This window comes from Gymnodraco acuticeps, unplaced genomic scaffold, assembly GCF_902827175.1.
Source record: "Gymnodraco acuticeps unplaced genomic scaffold, fGymAcu1.1, whole genome shotgun sequence".
NCBI lineage: Eukaryota > Metazoa > Chordata > Actinopteri > Perciformes > Bathydraconidae > Gymnodraco > Gymnodraco acuticeps.
In genome coordinates this window covers 764,198-770,440 of record NW_022991340.1, presented here as the reverse complement: position 1 = coordinate 770,440, position 6,243 = coordinate 764,198, and positions in this window count along the sequence as shown.

The following is a 6,243-nucleotide window of genomic DNA, read 5'->3' as shown; positions in this document are numbered from 1 at the left end:
TCCACAAACAATCCCAAGCATAAATATTAAGTATTGCTCTATTTTGAAGTGAGGGATGGAGTATTATAATACCACGTTTAAACCTTCCACTCCATGTTGGACTGTTTGTCATTGCTTTGAATGTTTCTTCCCATTATCTTTTACAGTGTATCTACATTAAAGGGGACCTATCATGCAAAATGCACTTGTCTTTTATACATCAATATGTGTCCCCGGTGTGTCGGGGAACTCACGCAGCGTCAGAAAATAAAACCCTCTCTCTTTTCCTCCGTACCCAAATCTCTAAAAACGGGGCTACAACGGCGCTGATCCAGATTTGCATCCGATATGACGTAATATCTGAAATATGGACCCACGGCCCAATCAGAAACGTTGCAATCAGAAACAATGCCTGACTGTTTTGGACGTAATATGGTCAGTGTTTACATTAGCATCGCTAACACAGAGCTAACCTGTAGGCCTACTGGAGAGAGCATGTGTGTGAAGAAGCAGGAAATAAAAAGGAACTCACCTTGTGGTATAACCGGCAAGAGAGAAAGCCTTTGAGCTCCATACTGTTTCAGAAAGAATCCTTGATAATCCATGATATGGCATTTAATCACTGCAGTATTTAGTTTAGACAGTAGCTGCCGGGTCCCGCATGAGCTCAGACCCCTCCTTTTTTTATCAATTTTTTATTTTGTAAAGCTTTATACCCAAAATCAGCACTTTTGAAACAGGAAGTGAAATAGAGGGATATGTGGCATGGCTAGAATGGGTGATCTGTTTGGTATTTTGAGCAAAACACTTCATAGACATGTTTTTGATATATATATTGCCTAAAAATAGCATGATAGGTGACCTTCAAGCCTTTTTGTTTGTGACTTCTCAGAGGTGGTAGTGTGGGTTTAAGTTCCTCAGGTAATAGAACATACAGGTTGGACCATAGGCTGGTATCTCCATGCATTCAATCAAATGTGCACGTACTCCTTTAAAGCAGATGTGTGTCTCTTGGCGTAAAGAAGTGGAATTATTTGCCGAATGATTTAAAGGGCTGTAAGAACATTGTTATGTTTAAGAAAATGTATAAAGAAAGCGTAATTAGACAGTATGAAGGTGACTTTTGATTGTGTTCTGGCTTTATGTTGCAGTATTTGTAAGCAACTGTGACTGAAAGAATATTGCTTTTATTTTACTTTTTTATGGTTTTTTAAGAAGGGGCAGTTAAAATAAGATGTTCTTCTCCCTGCTCCTTTCCACCATGCGCTATATAAATAAAACAACCAGTATAAGTGTACATGTTTTGTTTTAAAATAACTATGACGTAAGGTACTAGTAGACGAGAACCACTTCTGAAAGAGGAACATTACTGGACATGCTGCTTCTTTGGAAATATCCAGCTGACCAAAGTCACTTGGTACCAATGAATCCCATCCTGAACATAAACAGTTAAGACCTTATGACAAGAGGGTAAATGAGTGCAGCTAGTTGTAGCCAAGCCCCCAGGAAGTGCGCCGGACTCTGAGGAAACTATTCGTTGTGTCCAAAAGGCGGTACTACAATTTCCGTATCAGTCCGTGACGTCACTGGGCCCAGAAAGACTTTTCCCCATTGACTAACATTGGAAAATCAGCGGATAATTTAAAATAAACTACCCAGTAGGAACTATTGTATAGCCCTTATTATAATCATTATGTCCTTAAAGTTGTAAAATGCACTAAAAGCCGAATCTAGATTTATTTTCTGTCTCCATTCATTCTACTGAGCCGAGAGTGGGTGCTCTGGGGGCGGGGCTTAAGGGGCGCATGCTCTGTGAGCGCACATACGGGTTATTCCGCTCTGACAGCTAGGCATGATGGGTAATCTGTGACGTTTTGCTCTCTCAAAAGTTGTGCCATTTTTGTCCTCATGCGCCAATGAGCAGCTCTCATAGGAAAGAACGAGACCCCGCCTCCGACGCTGTACCCAGTTCTTATTATACATCCATGGTTGTAGCCTATGGGATCCTCCATTTATGAATATGTAAATAATATACAGATAAGTCTTGCTTTAGCGTTTTAATATGTTATTATAAGCACATTTTCTTCATAGACCTAAATGGATTGATTTACAAAAGGAGATTTCAATAATCCACTATTGTTTTGAAGATTTTAAAAGTGGCAGAATGAATCAAGTTTAAGTGTACTTGTCATTACAAAATGCCAATTACATGAAAAATCTTCAGGATGAGGGTTTTAAATGCGAGCCAGGAGAACCTCAAAGTACATAAAGTACTTAAAAACCCTGAATGCATAAATTGGAAATAATAACAGTTTTTTTGATACAGAAATATAAAGCATTTTTGTTTTATCGGATATATACTGTAGTCTGGTGACAATCATTAGTTACCTGTAAGACACAAATGTAATCTAAATATAAAGTAATGTGATTACTTTCTGTTCATTTTGGATTACCCCTATATCAATAGCAATGCAAATAAATACCAAATGAATAGGATGTTTTACTTCATATGCAACAGACCTTAGAAAAAGAAGAAACCAAGATATTTAAAGGTGGGGTAGGTAATTCACTTCAGAAACACTTTTTGTTATATTCCATGGAATGCTCTTAACATCCCGATAGCAATGAATATATTAAATGCTTTGACAATAAATACATTCAAATCTGTGGAAGCCGTGGCGCTGTAAAAAGCACGACCAATCATTTGAGCCGGCCCGGCTAAAGTAACTGGATGGCCTACCTGCCTGTCAGCCTTCCATCTGGGCACACACTTATCTCGTGCCCTCATTGGTCATGTGCGCGTTCGTGTGTGTTGGAGGAGGGGCTCTGTAAGGAAGTCTGAAGGGGGCAGATTTTTTTTCGGCTGCGTACTTTCAAATTCTAGCGCACTCGAGCTGGTTTCTCCATTCTTACCTACCCTACCTTTAATATCAAAAGTGTGTTATCTCAAATTATAGTCCAGGCACAGAGTAGTTTAATAAATGCTGTTTTAGTTGAATACATTAATTAAAAGCAAACACAATACTTCTGTTAAAAACATGTGGTGTCCGCCTGCATTTACAAAAAAGATGTTCAAAACAAAGTGTAATGAAAGTAGCCTTAATGAAAACCATTTCAGGTAGTACGTCTACCTTTGATCTTTATTTAAAATGTGTTGTAACATTTGAATCCTGCTAGTAATCCCCATTTCTTTTAAATGTACTAAATCTGATGTGTGTAATGTTACTCTGAGGAAGTACAGTTACCTTTTTTTGTATCCTAATTACATAATATAGGGGCGGCTGTGGTGCCGTTGTGTCCTCTGGCGAGACACTCCACCCTAAATTGTGGGTATTGTCCACAGTATTGATGTATTACATGTCTGATATATATATATATAACTGTCAAGTGGGAAATAAGTATTTTTTGTGTTAATCTTATTATCCTACGATACTGTGAGGATTGGCTGTGAATAAGAATATATGAAGGACAGACCATCTATTTCTATTTATTTAGGTTTTTTTAGAAGGTGGCAGGTAATATAAGATTATTTTCTTCTCCCTGCTCCTTTTCGGTCAATGCTGTGTTTATAAAGACATGTTTTGTAAACAATTGTTATACATTAAGTTGTACATACCATGAACGGAACACATGGGGGTTTGATTAATCTTCCAGCTTTAGCGCAGAAGCTCTACTGTACACTGCTCTATACGGTCCTTTCATTTCTTTGAGTTTCTAAGTTACATGAAGTCTTTGGTCTCTTCTTGAATCTGCAGAGCTTTTCAGGACACACAGGAACAAAGATAGGATGAATAGATTCGGCTCTCGGAGAGAACCTTGAGAAAGTCCGGTAGAAATGCTCTGACGAGTACTATTGAGTACTACTAGAACTGTTTACTGTCAGAAGTGTTGCTGAGGTTAAGTACTGCAAGGAAGACAAGTTTGTTAATGTTACACCTTATAGATGAATGTGTACATAAGGTCAAAGGTGAGGGCGTTATGTAATGCATAGCCAACGCAATATAGTGATTTGATAAAATGGCATAAAAGAACTGGGTAATTTGACGACGTTGGCACACATTGGTGAAAATAATACAAAGAAAACACTTTCTTAATGATAAATGTATACATAAGGTCAAAGGTGAAGGTGTTATGTACTGCATAGCAAGGGCAATATAAGATTATTTTCTTCTCCCTGCTCCTTTTCGGTCAATGCTGTGTTTATAAAGACATGTTTTGTAAACAGTTGTTATACATTAAGTTGTACGTACCATGAACGGAACAAATACAAATGAAATACATGTAATATGTAATGTAAAGCGCTTTGAGCACGTGTACAAAATATTATTATTATATTGTAATCGGTTGCTCCCCAAGCCTACACGAAAGTAGTAACTGACGATCAAAAACAGTATTACTCTTTGTTACTCAGCCCTGACTTCCTCTGTTGGACTGCCGATTCATGTGACCCCCTTCAAATATATTAAAGTCATATTAAGAAATAAGGAGCAATGGTTGTTTTCCCATTGTTGGCAGCCTGCTCTCTCGTCCCCACTTTCCCAGGCTCTGAGGGTGCCTTTAAGGGGTTACCTTGTTAGAGGCTTGGGGTTATGCCCATGCCGGGCACTCTGTTTTTTTTTTTTTCAACCTTCTGTTTTGGAGAGGCCCTTTTTTCACTGGCGGCACTGTGACAGGGTTTCTTGGCAATATCCTGAAAGTCAAATCTGTTCATTTAGATTCAAGTGGTGACCATGGAGCAGACAGCGGCCCATTGGCATGCTGGAGCAAAGCGAGTCTCCAGGACACCCAATGTCCCGAACGAAACATTTGTCCTTTCATAATACCAACATGCTGGTATACATAAATGACTCTGTGTTAAGGTGATATGAATATGGAGAACGCTGCAACTTATTGTGTAATTTGAACTGCTTATGAATTGCATACAAATTCACTTATTGTTCTTCTGGATGTCAGAAGTCATCATCATTTGTCCTTTCATAATACCAACATGCTGGTATACATAGATGACTGTGTGTTAAGGTGATATGAATATGGCAAATGCTGCTCTTATTGTGTAATTTTTAACTGCGAATGAATTGCGTACAAATTAATGTATTGTTCTTCCGGATGTCAGGGTCAGTAATCATGTCTTGTTTGAGGACATTTTCGAAGGGCAGCTGCTTCAGTGAAAACACAAAAAAAAAGCTACTTTACAATCTGAAAAAGAGCCTCGTTGGTGCAGGTTACCTCACCGTTGGGTTCATTTTCTCATATGTAGGCTGGAAATATTTTGTAAATGAGTGAAAACAGTGAAAACCCACATCTGTATACTCTACCGGGAACAAGAACGCCACTGTATTAAACAGAAAGCCTTTTGCTGTTAAGAAAGAACAACAGGATCAAGTGTGCGGAAGTGGATTTCCCCCACCCCTGGGTCCTTTTAATGGGAAAAACCAGAATGGGCTCACATAAAATGATCCTACCCAGCTGGAACATTTCTTTATTTAAAAGGGGGTTTGATTAATCTTCTAGCTTTAGCGCGGAAGCTCTACTGTACACTGCTCTATACGGTCTTTTTATGTCCATCACGTGTCTACTTTACAAAAAATGTTCTGCTTGGATTTCTTTGAGTTTCTAAGTTACATGAAGTCTTTGGTCTCTTCTTGAATCTGCAGAGCTTTTCAGGACACACAGGAACAAAGATAGGATGAATAGATTCGGCTCTCGGAGAGAACCTTGAGAAAGTCCGGTAGAAATGCTCTGACGAGTACTATTGAGTACTACTAGAACTGTTTACTGTCAGAAGTGTTGCTGAGGTTAAGTACTGCAAGGAAGACAAGTTTGTTAATGTTACACCTTCTTATAGATGAATGTCTACATAAGGTCAAAGGTGAGGGCGTTATGTAATGCATAGCCAACGCAATATAGTGATTTGATAAAATGGCATAAAAGAACTGGGTAATTTGACGACGTTGGCACACATTGCTGAAAATAATAGCACTATTCAACAAAAAATTTAACAGAAAATATACAATGAACAAACTTGTCCTAAATTGCTTCTGGAAGACAATATATATCTCAAAGTGGAGCATGAGGACGTGGGCATGTGGGAGAGACACTGAGCGTACCAGCCACTCTGGTTTACAGTCGCATGGTGGGCCGAGTACAGTTACTGACGGACCGAAAACACAGCTGTACTCCATTCGCCCGGGCTAAAAGACGGCTAATGGGACAAAGGGCATGAGTGAGGAGAGGCAACCGAAGGGAGAGATGCTGAATCGCCCA